An 18317-nucleotide genomic window follows, 5' to 3' on the forward strand; every position below is an offset into this window, starting at 1 on the left:
GACGGTAAATAATCGAGTAGAACAGAAGTAGTATCTGGCATTCCGCAAGGTAGTGTCATAGACCCTCTGCTGTTCCTGATTTACATAAATGATCTAGGTGATAATCTGAGCAGCCGCCCTTAGATTGTTTGCAGATGACACTGTAATTTACCGTCTGGTAAAATCACCAGACGATCAATTCCAGTTACAAAATGATCTACAGAGAATATCTGTATGTTGCGAAAATTGGCAATTAGCACTAAACAAAGAAAAGTGCGATGTCATCGATATGGGTACAGTAACCTCCCCGAAAAAATTATTAAAAAAGAAAATAATTTAAATCTGAATGGGCATCGTGCTAAACGTAACCTGCCAGCAGAAATAAAAGAAAAATCTATGATAATGAAAACGAGCCCACAAAAATTATAGAATAATAATAACCCAAATGTAAACTCGACACAAAAATTGAGAAATGAACATTAATCATTAAACCCACAATAATAGGGCAGCAGCGGTGACCTTAGGCCCTGCGCAATAATTAATCTGATAAATTGATTCTGGGAGGAAAAGCATAGGAAATATTGTTTCAATTGGAATGATTCTTTTCTTAAAAACGATTGCTTTTAAAACAAAATTATTATTGGGGCATTTCTTGAACAAATTAATTACAATCAACATACATTACATTATCAGATGTGCGCAATGCTGCTTCATTACCTTATTTAACAATATACCTCGTCCCGAACCTTGAACAGAGACCCATGTCGACGCCCGCCGACTCCTCGCATACTACTTCCGACTGAGTACAACTCACAACTGAACTCTCGCGCAGTCAAGCGATAAATAACTCTCTGGTCAGAGATTCTGTCATGCCTCGCCATCTCTGGTACTGTTTCATAACCCTCCACTGGGGGTCAAAAATTTGGCAGCGATGGTGAGTCATTTGGACTTGCCATGAGCAACAAATTTTTTCTTAACTAAATAACTTTACAAACAGAGAATATACAGATAAAGAACATGAAGTAAATATGGTGCACATGCACTGAGTACAAAACGTATTAGGCAATAACAAAATGTGAGTACAAAACATATTAACAAATGACATAAGTGCATATGCACTGAAAAATTCTTCAAAGTCTTCACAACAAATAGACATAATGAGTACAAATCTTATTGACAAATGACGTAAGTACACGTGTACTGTAGTTCAGAACATCAGCAAATGAAAAACAAACATATTAGTCATGAATACAAATCATATTAGCAAAAAAAAAAATGATTTTCACTATGTTACAAGAATTAGTAAAGGAAAGGGAAGGATTACATCATGGTTGTAGCACTTTAGGTTGCACGCAGCTGCACTGAAAGTCCATATCTTTCCACAGAAGTACTACACCAAGTGAGACAATCTGAAGTTCTTTTCCCAGAAGTGTTTATCAGCGTACCCAAGACACTGAAATGTCGTAGTAATATTCCGTGTTATCATTTTGGCAGTACATCATGTACACCAAACAGTGGGACCATAAAAACAACTCCATCGCTCACGGTGGTGGACAGCATGTCGTGTCAACACCACGCTCTTACAAGGCACACCAACGTAGAATTAGTGCAAAAACCAAATATAGTGCTCCATGATCAAGAGGATATACAGGACAAATGGATATTGCAGTAATTCAAGGTAGTTAGGTCAGAAGGTGAAGGACATTAAGTCACATACTAGTCTTCATTGGGAATTACATTAGTAGTTTGCGGCAGTCATAGCCCAGTTATTGAACATTTCTGTACCATGTATGTAGTATTACAGAAAGATGTTCATAAATTGTTTTACAGAGAACATTGGCATTCATTGCCTAATTACAAATCATCAGAAGTCATTCGTTTCACTGAGAACATTAAAATTCGTTGCCTAATTACAAATCATCAGAAGTCACTCGTTTTACAGATAACATTGAAATTCATTTCCTAATTACAAATCATCAGAAATCATTAGTTTTATGGAGAACATTTTACAGAGAACATTGGCATTCATTCCCTAATTACAAATCATCAGAAATCATTCGTTTTACAGAAACATTGAGATTCATTGCCTAATTACAAATCATCAGAAGTCATTACTTAAAACAGGAGGTAGTCTATAACATAGTATTACAGAATAATGTTGATAATTAATCATTGGTCATCCCAATACAGTAATTAGTAGCACTCATTTCCCAGTTACAAAACATTATTAATTAATAATTGGTCATTCCAATACAGTAATTAGTAGCATTCATTTCCCAGTTACAAAGCATTATTAATTAATCATTGGTCATCTCAATACAGTAATCAGTAGCATTCATTTCCCAGTTACAAAGCATTATTAATTGATCATTGGTCATCCCAATACAGTAGTTAGTGGCATTCATTTCCCAGTTACAAAGCATTATTAATTAATCATTGGTCATCTCAATACAGTAATTAGTAGCATTCATTTCCCAGTAACAAAGCATTATTAATTAATCATTGGTCATCTCAATACAGTAATCAGTTGCATTCATTATTCCAGTTACAAAACATTATTAATTAATCATTGGTCATCTCAATACAGTAATTAGTAGCATTCATTTCCCAGTTACAAAGCATTATTAATTAATCATTGGTCATCTCAATACAGTAATCAGTTGCATTCATTATTCCAGTTACAAAACAATATTAATTAATCATTGGTCATCTCAATACAGTAATGAAATTATGCGCATAGTATTTATGCATTCATTATTCAAGTGACATACTATTCAGAGCTAATCAGTATTACTCAGAACTCTCTTAAACTGGTATCATTATTTGGGACTGGTAATACATTTTTTGTTAGCAATGCATTGCTTTGGGTAATTATAGGGGAAAGCAAGAAGAGAAAAAGAAAAAAATTTGCTTTTGAGTTGTTCCTGTAAATGAAAATGTGTAACGTCATTCGTCATGAGTCAGCTGTAGCAAGGTTATGAAACAAGTAGAGTATAAGTAATCACATTCATAAATGACATAGATTTAATGAACAACTGCTTATAGCACATTAATTTCATAAATAATTTCTCCTGCAAAAATATATTTAAAAAATGGATTATTAAGCTGAAAGAAGAAACGCATTTTATGCTGAAAAGTAGTGAACTTCGAATTAACAGGTAGTGAAATGTGTATAAAAATGTGTTCCATAGCTGTCCTTTCCAAAACCTTCAGTCATTATACTATGCAATATAACACCTGCTGTCAAAGCGAACTGCAACAAATACTTAAATAACTACATAGCATGAATGCATAACTTCCACATTATCCTCATCTGTAAAGAAAAGAAAACTTCATTATCCATCACTTTATTATCTATATTATCATAACTCCATTATTATCATCACCTGTAAAGAAAAACTTCATTATCCATAGTAGCATATTCTTCATCATTATTCATCAGCATTCATTATCATCTGCAAAAAAATCACTTCATTACTCATTATACAACTATTCCTTATTTCTATCATATTTCATCACTAAAACTAAGATGTGTAGTTCTGTCTGACAGCCTGCATCAATCGCCTCGTATTCTGAAAGAACAAATTAGTTAAGACTGCTATTCTACGATGTGTATAGTATATACTTATTAATGCTTGTTAATCCTGATCCATTTACTCTTCCTCACGAGGTTTGCATCTTCTTTCGATCATTCCGAAGGTAAAATTCCCATTTCTGTTTCATTTGTTTCTTTCATGCATCATTTCTTTCTGAAATTGATGAACAGAGATTAATGTCTTGCATTTAAATCATATACTCATTAAATAATGACTGGTTTATGGTAACATAATTAAGCATACAGCATAACATGACAGAAAACGTAATATGTGAAAAACATATATATAGTGTTCAGAGGCAAATGTACTCAGTGTATCACAATGTAACAGTAAAATAGTCACGATGTTGAGATATCATAAGGCAAAATGTCAAAGTCAACTGGTGTATATCTTAACTATTTCATAGTGCATACAAACAAAACATGAAACAATCGTATATACCTAAGAAAGACAAAAAATGTGACGTTCGTTGTGTTCAGCTTGTATGTTGTGTAGTTAATAGAGGCGAGAATTAAAGACTTTAATGGAGAGAAAATTTAATAAAATTAATATGTCACTAGAAAACATTGGATAATTATTCATAAGATACGTAATTTAATCTTGAAAAATGTGCACAGTCTGATATGTAACGACAAGACGAGCGACCTGCTAACCTTACCTTGCCGGGCACGTGCCAATAAAAAATGCGATAATCATTGGTAATTAGTCTTGTGAATATAATTGCATAAGTGATCATAAAATTAGCAAAATGGCATTATAGCATGTTAAATCATAAAGTGTCTTCATTCAATAAAAGGTCTGATGTTTGACCAATGGTGGTTGCCTTTGGATTTTCTGGTTCTCAAAGTTTCGACGTGTACAACATTGGGGTGAGGAATGCTGCGAATCCGATATGGACCTCCGTATAGAAGTTCAAATTTACTGCACCTACCTTTTCCTTTGTTGGATAAATAGTGTGTACGTACTAATATTTTCTGTCCAATGTGAAAGTCACGGCGTGTACAAACCAGTTTTTGCTGTCTTCTCCGGCGCTCTGCGGCACGTTTGATGTTGTTCAGCGCAATGTCGATTATTTCGTGGTGTCGTAATCGACGAGATGTAGGAAAGTTTACTAATTCTGTAATTTTGTTAGGTGGTTCAACATTTTTCAGTATAACAGACGGATAAAGCATAGTGGATTCATTTGGTACAGAATTAATTACATCCTGGAATGAGAATATGTGTGTGTCCCAATCAATATGTCTTTTGTGGCAGTATATTCTACACAGTATACCAATTTCTTTCATTAATCGTTCACAAGGGTTCGAAGAAGCATGGTACTTCGATATATAGATCGGAGAAATGTTTCTAGTTCGTAACATGCGTGTCCATATGGCAGAACGAAATTGTGATCCATTATCGGAAATTACTTTCAACACATGCCCTACATGAAATAGAAAATGTTTTACAAATGCTTTCGAAACGGTTTTAGCAGTAGCTTCGCGTAATGGAGTGAAAGTAACAAATTTTGAAATGAGTTCAACAGCGACAAAGATGTAGCAAAAACCTCTATTAGTTCTCGGAATTGGACCATAAATGTCTACAGCGGCCATATGTCTCAGTTTAACAGGTACAATTGGATGTAATGGAGGAATATGTGAAGTTGTGTCTGACTTAGCTTTCTGGCAGATTTTACATGACGCCAAAACGCGTCGTATACGTTTCTCCATGTTGGTAAAGTAACAGTTTTGTCTGAGTATAAGAAAACATTTTCTGTCACCGTAATGTGCGTAACTTAAATGTGAATACCATATTAATTTGTTAACCAGTTCGTCAGGAACGCACAATAACCAACTGTTGCTGTCAGGATGAGAGCGGCGAAACAGAATGTCATTGCGTACAGTGTAATGGTTTCTAATCGTAACGTTATTCTTATCTTGCCAAAGGTGTTTAATTTATTTCCACACGTTGTCTTTATTTTGCTCGTTTGCTATGTCCTGTAATGACGACGAAATAAAATTTTCAAATGCAACTTGCTGAATGTACATAACGCTGAATTTTTCTTTGCAGAAGTTGGTTGCGATATCTTGCTGATTGTTGCTGAGAGAACGAGATAGTGCGTCTGCTATAACATTTTGTGTGCCGGGATTGTGAACAATTGTAAAATTAAATTCCTGTAAATAAAGCTTCCATCTGCTTAATCTATCGTGAGTGAATTTAGCTGAAAGTAAAAATTGTATAGCTCTATGGTCTGTGTAAACGGTGGTATGTCTTCCATAAAGAAAGTGCCTAAATCTCGTAAAAGCCCAAACAACACATAACGTTTCCAGTTCTGTAACGGAATAACTTCGTTCAGCAGGTGACAGAATGCGACTTGCAAATGCGATGTTTTTAATTACTGTTGAGCCATCTTCTTCAATTTCCTGGAAAATATGTACGCCTAAAGCGGTTTTAGAACTGTCGGTCGCAATGGAAAAATTTCTGGTAAGATCTGGGTGTGATAAAAGTGGTGCATTCAACAAAGCATGTTTCAGGTTCATAAATTCAGAATGTGCTTGCTTATCCCAGGACCAAATAGTGTTTTTACCTGTCAATTGGCGTAATCTAGGTGTGTCTAAAGCAGAGTGATGAATAAATTTACGAAAAAAGTTAATTAAGCCCAAAAAACTGCGTAGTTGCTTCTTCGTTGTAGGAACAGTAATGTCACGTAAAGCTTGAAGTTTTTCCGGATCAGGCGCAATGCCTTCTGCTGAAATCACATGTCCAAGAAATTTTATAGAAGTTTTACCAACGTGCGATTTACTGAGATTAACTGTGAGTCCTTGCGCACGAAATATTTGCAACAGTCGTTCAAGAATCATATTGTGTTCAGACCAGTTAGCTTCTGCAATAAGAATGTCGTCTACGTACGTCGTGATTCTGTCTTTAAGTTCAGTCCGAAGTATTGTGTTCAAACCGCGAATAAAAGCTGCAGAAGAAATAGTTAAACCAAATGGTAAATTGCAAAATTGATAACAGTCGCCAAAACAGAGAAATGCTGTGTATTTTCTGCAGTTCGGATGGAGCTGAATTTGCCACAATCACGATTTTAGATCTAATGTAGAATAAATAGCCGTACCGTGAAATTTCTGTAGAAGTTCCTCTAATGTCTGTGGTCGATCTGTTTCATTAATAATTATGTCATTGATGTGACATGAATCAAGCACGAGGCGAAGTGAGCCATCTTTTTTCTTAACAATATGTAGCGGGTTTATGTACGGACTAACTGTCGGTTCAATAATTCCTTGGTCGAGCATATCTTGCAATTCTTTTTTAACTTGTTCATTGTGGAATAATGGAATGGGATAATGCTTTGCTTTAAATGTGTCGTGCTATTTGACTTGAAATTCATACATAAAACCGGACATAGTACCAGGAATGTTGTCGAAAACTGCTGCTTGCTGTAAAAGAATTTTGTGTAGTTGCGTGCGTTAGTCGTCTGTATTTGCACTGCTTTGTTCACATTTGTCAGAAATCATCTGCATTACGTCGTAGTCAGCTTCGTCTGGAGTATTATAGTTATGTACGTACGTATCAGTGAACAATGTGGAATTACAGTCTATGTTACGTGATGCAGAAATGACCTCTGTACGATTAATTGTTTGTTCTTCCACAGATAAAGAATGCTGAATTTCTAAAGCCAATTGTACATTTTCATCCTTCAACCTTAAATAGGAATTTTGAAAGTCAATAACTGCGTCGTGTTGTACCAAAAAATTAGTACCTAAAATAACGTCTGTTGTCAATAAAGGAACAATCCAAAAATTTGAGTGAAATGTGTGACCTGCAATACAAAATGATAAATGTGTCTGTAATTTAACGTCTACTCCTTTACTCGATACTGCTCCTTTCACTTTCGTTTTGCCTAATGGTAATGTAGGATACGAATTCTCTTTGTTACACTTGTTAAGAGTTTCTACATTTATAACAGACATAGGTGATCCAGAATCGATTACTGCTGAAAATATCGATGAGCCAACTTTAATTTCGATGACAGGGTGTGAAATAGTTTTTTGAACAACTCGTCTTTCCTGTAAAAGAGTGTCTCTGATGTCGTCTAAAGTAATAACATTTTCGTGAACAACATTCTGCATGTCAAAAGTAGTGCTTGTGTTATTGGAAGATACGACATGTACAGTATCTAGTCAGATTCTATCTGACGTGTTATTATTGTCTGGAGGATGTTGTGGCATTTCGACTATTTGAACTGTTCTGTTATTTCTTCCAGACGTATTACGCTCTGGATGATACCTACTGTCTGGTTCATTCATCAGAATATGTTGTTGCTGATAATTTTGCTGCTGGTACGACCGACTGCTATTAAACGTATGTTGGTAATCATGCTCATTGTTTTTACATCTGTCGTGATAGTCATTCCTATATGGTGCATTGCGATTGGAATTGAAATACTGTCTTTTCTGTGCCTAGTTATTTCCTTGCTGCCGTGCTTTACTATTTGTTGTACCTGGGACTATACGTACATGCGGCGAAACATTAAAGCCAGGTTGACCTTGTGCATTACATTGTTGGTTAGCTATGCTAACCGGCTGGTTTTGTTGTTGTTGTTGTTGTGAAAAACCTCTATTGTTACTAAAATATGATTCCTGTTGCTGATAATTTTGACGATATTTATTAGTAAAACTGTGTCTGTTATTAAAGTTCTGGTGGTTGTCATTCCTAAAGCGTCTATTAGCTTTGCTATTGTAATTGCGTGGTTGATCGTAATTGCTATAAGTTTGTTGGCCTTGGTTGTTATATGAAAAATTTTTGTTTACGAAGGAATAATCTGATTGCTGCACTTCTAAAAGCTGCAACAGATCCCTGAATGCCGAAATATTTTCTTTTTGCTGACCCGTTAAAAGTGACACTCTTAATGATTGTGGCAATTTAGAAATACATAATTGAATGAGTGCAGATTCACTATATGGTTCACTTAAATACTGGTTTTGTTGGACCATGTGCTCAAAAAATTGCGTGACACTGGCAAAATTTGTGTTGTCATAATTTGGTAAACTAATTAGTTGATCTTTACTTCTGTGCTGTGTCATCTTCAACCAATACACTGACAGAAAAGCATTCTGAAATTCTTCTACTGAATAACATCGTCTCACGATCGGTCTCATACGAGTTGCTGGTTCGCCTTACAAAAAACTGCAAATAAATTCAAGTTCATGTGTTACGAGCCAAGTCGGTGGAAAAGCAAAGCTAAATTGTTGTATCCAATCTAGCGGATGAATCTGTGTTCTGTCATTTTTAAACACTTTAAATTTTCTCACTGACAGAAAATGTTTGTAATCAAAATTATCATCTCTGTATGATGGAACAGGTTCATGATTGTAAGAGAATCTATTTGTCTGTGTCTGTTCGGAATCCAAGTCCCGTACTCTCTGTAGATTACCTAAATTATACGCACTGCGTGAGTATGACAAATGTTCGAAAAGTGGCTTCTGCTGTGATGTGTTATTAACTGAAATATTTTTCATCTCTGTTACTTCTTGCTGTAAACTTGATAACTTTCTATGTAATGTATTATTAGATGAATCAATCTCATTGATTGTCTGCTGTAAATTTTGGAATTCAGGTGTTTGGTTAAACGAAATTGGTGCAATATTGTCTGATTTGTTGTCATTATTACTTTCAATAACATCAATACGACTGGCCAAATCATCACATTTTTCGGTCAGTATTTTTACCTGATCATCGTTTTTAGTGTCAGAAGTATTAATCTGTTTTTGTAATTTACGTGTGGTTTCGTTCAATTTTTTAACGTCAGCTTTGATGTCATCAGAATCCTGTGTTAGTTCTAATTGTTCGAGTCTGTCTGTCACTGTCTGAATATCTGCTGTGTGTGTATCTATTTTTGATTTAAGATCAGATATTTCATCACGTAATTCGGTGTTCAGCTGTTCGATGGTATTAATTTTGTCCGATACTGTAGCAATATTGTTGTCTATGTATGTTTTTGCCTTCGCAAACATTTTACGTTTATCTTCTTGTCTCTGTGCTGTGATTGTTTCGATTACTTGACGTTTTACTTTATTTTGATCCTGTATAAATTTGCGGAAACGCGTATCACTGTTTTGTATATGGTGATTAAAACGTTCGTCAATCTGAGTGTTCTGTTCGTCGAATTTCGCGTCTGTCTTTGCATCCATTGTGCGCGAAAGTTCTGCTGTCATTAGTTTAAACTCGTCGCGTAATTGTGTAGCTTTTTCAGAGTATTGTTTACCGACTGCATTAATTTCGTCCCTAAGCGATTCTGTTGTAGCTGTTTGCATATCCCTTAATTCTTGCGCAACACATCTAATTTCTTCGCTACTTTTCCTAGCACAAGCCTCAATTTCCTCGCGTAATTGTTCCTTAGTGTCATGACACTGTGCGGCAATGTCTCTAATTTGTTCACTAAGCTGTCTGGAATTGTTGTCCAATTTTTCATTTAACTGCCTGGAATTGTTGTCTAATGTTTCATTAAAGTATTGTTTGATTTTTTTCGTTATTTTCATTAAGCTGTTTGAAATTTTCTTTAAATTGTTTGTTATCTTCACTCTGTTGTCTGACCTGTTCACTAAGTTGTTTGAGATTTTCATTACTGTTGTCTAGCTTTTCATTCTGTTTTTCATCCATTTGTCGTAAAAATGCCATAACTTGATCCAAGCCAAAATTACCGGCTCTATTCTCCGTGCTGTGTGATAGCGTACATGCAATTATTACGTTTTGTGTGCCCATTTGGTCATTCTGTGATTCACCAAAAGGCTTGCCTATCGGATGCGCACTGTTAGTCACTACTTCGGAATTAAATAAATCTGTCGTACTCTGCTTACACTGTTCATTTTCATTAGACAAATTTGTCTGTTCATCACGTGAATTTTGCAAACCGATTGTGTTAAGCTGGGCAGCGCTCATTGCAACAGAACGCCCCGCGTCATCAATTGTCGTTAAATTAACAGATGACGCAGTTGAATTCATCTGTTCATCACTAAGATCAAAAACATTATTAGTGGTCGGTACGTACTGAATGTCACTAAATGGAGGATTGTCATCATCACATTGCGTGTAACAATTACTATCAGTCAAGTTGTTTAATTCAGTTATTTCACTCATTATACTTCGCGATGCACTATTCACAGTCTTTTGCGGCATTTTTACACTAATCACAATTATTCACAAATGAAACAAAGACAATGCAAAATCCAACAAATACAAATACAACAAAGAGCAATGAATTGCCAATGATCTGAGGAAAGAAAGTCACAAAATTAGTAAAATCGTTGCGCCAAATGCTAATTATATTTTAGTAAATAAGAGCAGATATCTGACTACTTTTCAGAAGATTCTCAAAGAAATACGATCCTGGACCGGATGTCGCCAAGTGTAACCTCCCCGCAAAAAATAATTAAAAAAGAAAAGAATTTAAATGTGAATGGGCATCGTGCTAAACGTAGCTAGCCAGCAGAAATAAAAGAAAAATCCATGATAATGAAAACGAGCCAAATGTTTCCTCCCCACAAAAATTATAGAATAATAATAACCCAAATGTAAACTCGACACAAAAATTGAGAAATGAACATTAATCATTAAACCCACAATAATAGGGCAACAGCGCTGACCTTAGGCCCTGTGCAATAATTAATCTGATAAATTGATTCTGGGAGGAAAAGCATAGGAAATATTGTTTCAATTGGAATGATTCTTTTCTTAAAAACGATTGCTTTGAAAACAAAATTATTATTGGGGCATTTCTTGAACAAATTAATTACAATTAACATACATTACATTACCAGATGTGCGCAGTGCCTCTTCATTACCTTATTTAGCAATACACCTCGTCCCGAACCTTGACCAGAGACCCATGTCGACGCCCGCCGACTCCTCACATACTACTTCCGACTGAGTACAACTCACAACTGAACTCTCGCGCAGTCAAGCGCAGACTAGACACGATAAATAACTCTCTCGTCAGAGATTCTGTCATGCCTCGCCATCGCTGGTACTGTTTCAGTACTAAAAGAAATGCGATAAATTTTGGGTATACGATAAATCGTACGAATCTAAGGCCTGTCAATTCGACTAAATACCTAGGAACTACAATTACCACCAACTTAAATTGAAAAGATCACATAGATAATATTGTGGGGAAGGCGAAACAAAGACTGCGCTTTGTTGGCAAAACACTTAGAAGACGCGACAAAACCGATTAAAGAGACACCCTGCATTACACTTGTCCGTCCTCTGCGGCAATAATGCTGCGTGGTATGATATCCTTACCGGATAGGATTGACGAAGGACATCGAGAAAGTGCAAAGAAGGGCAGCTCGTTTCGTGTTATCGCGCAATAGGGGTGAGAGTGTCACTGATATGATACGCGAGTTGCGGTGGCAGCCACTGAAACAAAGGCGGTTCTCCTTGCGGCGAGATCTATTTACGAAATTTCAATCTCCAACTTTCTCTTCCGACTGTGAAAATATTTTGTTGATACCCACCAGCGTAGGGAGAAATGATCATAATAATAAAATAAAAGAAATCAGAGCTCGAACGGAAAGATATAAGTGTTCCTTTTTCCCACGCGCCATTCGAGAGTGGAATTGTAGAGAAGTAGTATGAAAATGGTTCGATGAACTCTCTGCCAGACACTTAAGTGTGAATTGCAGAGTAAACATGTCGATGTAGATGTAGATATCTTTGCTGAAAGGGTTGAAAAGAAATTAGAGTCAAAACTAAATGATATTGTTGCTGTAAATAATAATTTAAATAATACAAATTAAGATCACTGTTTAAATGTTTGTACTTTACACAGTTTTTCGGCAGAAAGGAAACTTCAGCCAAGGCTTTAGTGAAACAATTCCAAAATCTACTACCAGTAAAATGTGATGAGAGTAAGAAAACTGGATGTGTTACAAGTAGAATGACAGGAGACACTCTTTCATGCAGAAAGAAAGCTTATGAATTATGTCAAATGTATGATGAATTTATCGAAATGTTCTTAGACAAATACCAGTGGAATATTACTCAAGGTAGTGTTAGAAATAGCATCTTGCAGGGGAGAAATTCCTTAGGCAGTGTATATGATAGCAATAAAGACTGAAACACACTTCGCTGCAGAGTGAAAATTTCGTTCTTGGCGTTATAAAGATTATTTTCAAAGTTTCTGCGAGAAGAACTAGTATTTAAATAACAAACTTAGTTCGAACCTTAGAATGTGTGTGAAATCTTATCGGACTTAACTGCTAGGGTCATCAGTCCCTAAGCTTACACACTACTTAACCTAAATTATCCTAAGGACAAACACACACACCCATGCCCGAGGGAGGACTCGAACCTCCGCCGGGACCAGCCGCACAGTCCATGACTGCAGCGCCCTTGACCGTTCGGCTAATCCAGCGCGGCAACAGACTTAGTGAGGAAGCAGTTGTTGCTTTAGTACTGATCAAACTACCAGTGAGTGTTCAGAAAAAATTAATCGGCATATCGAAAAGGAAAACAGAATATATTTTATAAGCTTTAGACCAGCTGGATGCAAGTTCAGGGTCGGAAACATAAAGTAATGGCTGGAGAGGAGTAACTTGGAGATCAAGAGAAAGTGATAATTTTAGGGAACAAATCAGAGATCATAATGACCTGAGGGGACATAACAGAAATCAGATCAGGAGAGATGACAAGAGGCATTGCAGTGGGTTCAGGAGATGTGTTACAGGAAGCTGAAACTGAGGAGACACTAATAATCACAGTAGCAGACGATATCAGGAGCAACATGAGAGATGTAATGATGACACGGCGAAAGAAACCACAAAAGGGGAGACCAGGAAAGGGAACACTAGAAAGCAGTTTGTTTGAGGTCCAAACACAAGCTAAGATACAAAACAAATCATTAATTCTGACGAGGTTGATAAGGGAAATTCCTGGGGATAATAGAGAAATTCTTTTTGAAGATGAAATAGATAGTAAAGAGGGATACCAACTGGTTGTAGATGTAAAAATAAGTGGAGTTAAAGCAATTGCTATTTCTGATACAAGTAGCAAGTTATGTGCTGTAACAAAAGAGCTCTACGACCAAATAAGGGGTAGGAGTGAGGTACCAGTACTGGTATTACAAGGAACAGTAGGAGGAAACAGTCATAAAATAAAGAATCAAGTGTGGTTAGTGTTAAATTTTCAAGGAATTTTATTGGATGTTAATGTTTTGGTGGTCCCTAATCGTTGTATTGGATTCATAATAGGGACAGATTTTTTGGTGGACCATACACCAATTATGGATTTAGGAAAGGGTAGTATGACCCTAATGGTAAAAGTTACTCAGAGAGAAATTAAATCTGGTAACGTGTTCAGTCCCGAAAGGAAAGCGCAGGACAAGTACTACCTAAAAATAATATTTGAGTGTTTTCGGTGGGAAGTAAATAAAGATGAAGGTATTCGACAGAGAAAAGGCAAACAAAATCAGAATGAGGTTGGTTCAGGGGTAGTGAATGAAATAAAGAATAATGTAAAGAATATTGATGTTAATGATGCAAATGGGAAAAGAGAGCTAGGAAATGTGTTGTTAAAATATAAAGAAGTACTATCTTATAGATAAGGATTAATGAAGGGAGAACCTTATGAATTTAAACTCAAGCCAAATCAACCTTTTGAGACCACTTGTAATACCAGTATCAAAACGGAGGCCATATATAAAGAAATACGGAGGATTTTATCTTTACAAATTGTAGATAGATTTACCGGCCAGTACAGTAACCCACTAGTTTGCATTAGCAAAAAAATGTTTCAGTGCGACTTATATTTGACATTAGGGTACTTAATAAAGTAATAGATTCTGAGAACAGTAGACCAGAAACTTTAGAGGAAATATTGCAGAAATTTGAGGGTGCCAATAAGTTATCTTCTCTGCACCTGACTACTGGTTATTGACAGATAAATTTTTGAAGGAACATATCTGGTTAATGGGGTACCATGAAACGCGTATGTATTCAGTACCAGCGATGGTGAGGCATGACAGAATCTCTGACCAGAGCGTTATTTATCGTGTATAGTCTGCGCTTGACTGTGCGAGAGTTCAGTTGCGGGTTGGACTCAGTCGGAAGTAGTGTGTGAGGAGTTGGCGGGCGTCGACATGGGTCTCTGATCACGGTTCGGGACGAGGTATATTGTTAAATAAGGTAATGAAGCAGCATTGCACTCAGGCAATAACATCTTTTAATTGTAATTAATTTGTTCAAGAAATGCCCCAATAATAATTATGTTTTCAAAGCAATCGTTTTTAAGAAAAGAATCATGGCAATTGAAACAATATTTCCTATGCTTTTCCTCCCAGAATCAATTTATCAGATTAATTATTGCACAGGGCCTAAGGTCAGCGATGCTGCCCTTCAATTTATCAGATTAATTATTGCACAGGGCCTAAGGTCAGCGATGCTGCCCTATTATTGTGGGTTTAATGATTAAATTTCATTTCTCAATTTTTGTGTCGAGTTTACATTGGGCCATTATTTTTCAATATTTTTGTAGTGAAGGTACAGTCGCTTTTATTTCAATTTAACGAGGTTTTGTGGGAGCTCAACAACATTTGGCTCTATTCCGATTAACAGTCAAATATAGTCATTTACATTTAATTATTGTCTTTTCAAATTTCTGTGGGGAGGTTACACTTGGCGACATCCGGTCCAGGATCGTATTTCTTTGAGAATCTTCTGATAAGTAGCCAGATATCTGCTCTTATTTAATAAAATATAATTAGCATTTGGCGCAACGCTTTTACTGGTTTTGTGACTTTCTTTCCTCAGATCATCGGCAATTCGTTGCTCTTTGTTGTATTTGTATTTGTTGGATTTTGCATTGTCTTTGTCTCATTTGTGAATAATTGTGACTAGTGTAAAAATGCTGCGAAAGACTATTAATAGTACATCGCGAGGAATAATGAGTGAAATAACCGAATTAAACAACTTGACCGATAGTAATTGTGACACGAAGTGTAATGATGACTATCCTCCGTTTACTGACAAGCAATATGTACCAACCACCAATGTTGATTTTGATGGTAGTGACGAACAGACGGATTCAATTGTGTCCTCTGTTAATTTGACGACAATTGATGACGCGGGGCGTTCTGTTGCAATGAACGCTGCCCAGCTTAACACAACCGGTTTGCAAAATTCACGTAACGAACAGACAAATTTTTCTAATGAAAATGAACAGGCTACTCAAAGTAGGACAGATTTATTTAATTCCGAAATAGTGACTGACAGTGTACATCCGACTGGCAAACCTTTTTGTAAATTACAGAATGACCAAATGGTCACAAAAAAGCGACAATTGCAGATACTCCATCAAACAGTACAGAGAATAGAGTAGGTAATGTTACCTTGGAACAAATTATGTCAATATTGCTACAACAGAGTAAAAAACAATACGACCTTAAAGAAGATAACAAACAGCTTAATGAAAAATTAGACAACAATTCCAGAGAGCTTAGCGAGCAGATTACAGCCGTTGCCGTGCAGTGTCATGACACTAAGGAACAATTACGCGAGGAAATTGAGGCTTGTGCTAGGAAAAGTAGCGAAGAAATTAGATCTGTTGCGCAAGAATTAAGGGATATGCAAACAGCTACAACAGAAACACTTAGAGAGGAAATTAGTACAGTCGGTAAACAATGCTCTGAAAAAGCTACACAATTACGCGACGAGTTTAAAGCAATGACAGCAGAACTTTCGCGCACAATGGATGCAAAGATTGACACGAGATTTGAGCAACAGAACAGTCAAATTGATGAGCGTTTTAATCTTCACCTACAAAACAGTGATAAGCGTTTCCGTAAATTTATACAGCGTCAGAATGAAGTAAAACGACAAGTCATGGAAACAATCACCACACAGAGACAAGAGGATAAACGTAAATTATTTGCGAAAGCTAAAACATACGTAGACAACAATATTGCTTCAGTGTCCAATGAAATTAATACCATCAAACAGTCGAACACAGAATTATGTGACGAAATTTCCGATCTTAAATCGAAAACAGACACATACACAACAGACTTTCAGACAGTCACAGACAGACTCGAACAATTAGAACTAACACATAATTCTGATGTCATTAAAGCTGACGTTAAAAAATTGAGCGAAACCACAAGTAAAATACAAAAACAAACTAAGGCTTCTGACACTAAAAATAATGATCAGGTAAAAATACTGACTGAAAAATGTGATGATTTGGCCAGTCGTATTGATATTATTGAAAGTAATAATGACAGCAAATCAGACGATACTGCACCGATTTCGTTTAACCAAACACCTGAATTCCAAAATGTACAGCAGACAATCAATGAGATCGATTCATCTAATAATACATTAAGTAGAAAGTTGTCAAGTTTACAGCAAGAAGTAACAGAGATGAAAAATATTTCAGTTAATAACACATCACAGCAGACGCCACTTTGCGAACATTTGTCAGACTCACGCAACGCGTATAATTTGGGTAATTTACAGAGAGTACGGGACTTAGATTCCGAACAGACACAGACAAATAGCTTCTCTTACAATACAGAGCCTGTTCCGTCATACAGAGACGATAATTTCGATTACAAACATTTTCTATCAGTGAGAAAATTTAAAGTATTTAAAAATGACGGAACACAGATTCACCCACTGGATTGGATACAACAATTTAGTTTTGCTTTTCCACCGACTTGGCCCGTAACACACAAACTTGAATTTATTTGCAGTTTTTTGGAAGGCGAACCGGCAACGCGTATGAGATCGATCGCGAGACAATGTTACTCGGTAGAAGAATTTCAGAATGATTTTCTGTCAGCGTATTGGTCGAAGACGGCACAGTGCGGAATTAAAGATCAACTAATTAGTTTACCAAATTATGACAACACAAATTTTCCCAGTGTCACGCAATTTTTTGAGCATATGGTGCAACAAAACCAGTACCTAAGTGAACCATACAGTGAATCTGCACTTATTCAATTATGTATTTCTAAATTGCCACGATCATTAAGAGTGTCACTTTTAACGGGTCAGCAAAAAGAAAATATTTCGGCATTCAGGGATGTGCTGCAGCTTTTAGAAGTGCAGCAATCAGAATATTCCTTCGTAAACAAAAATTTTTCATATAACAACCAAGGCCAACAAACTTACAGCAATTACGATCAACCACGCCATTACAATAGCAAAGCTAATAGACGCTTTAGGAATGACAACCACCAGAACTTTAATAGCAGACAAAATTTTGATTATCAGTATCGAGAAAATTATCAGCAACAGGAACCATATTTTAGTAACAATAGACGTTTTCCACCACAACAGCATGAAAGTCAGCCGGTTAGCATACCTAACCAACAATGCAGTACACAAGGTCAACCAAGCTTTAATGTTTCGCCGCGTGCATGTATAGTCCCACCTACAACAAATAGTAACGCACGCCAGCAAGGAAATAACTACGTGCAGAAAACACAGTACTTCAATTCCTATCGCAATGCACCGTATAGGAATGACTATCACGACAGACGTAAAAACAGTGAGCACAATTATCAGCGTACGTATAATAACAGTCGGTCATACGAGCAGCAAAATGATCAAATGGTTCAAATGGCTCTGAGCACTATGGGACTTAACATCTATGGTCATCAGTCCCCTAGAACTTAGAACTACTTAAACCTAACTAATCTAAGGACATCACACAACACCCAGCCATCACGAGGCAGAGAAAATCCCTGACCCCGCCGGGAAT

This window comes from Schistocerca piceifrons, chromosome 5, assembly GCF_021461385.2.
Source record: "Schistocerca piceifrons isolate TAMUIC-IGC-003096 chromosome 5, iqSchPice1.1, whole genome shotgun sequence".
Taxonomy (NCBI): Eukaryota; Metazoa; Arthropoda; class Insecta; order Orthoptera; family Acrididae; genus Schistocerca; species Schistocerca piceifrons.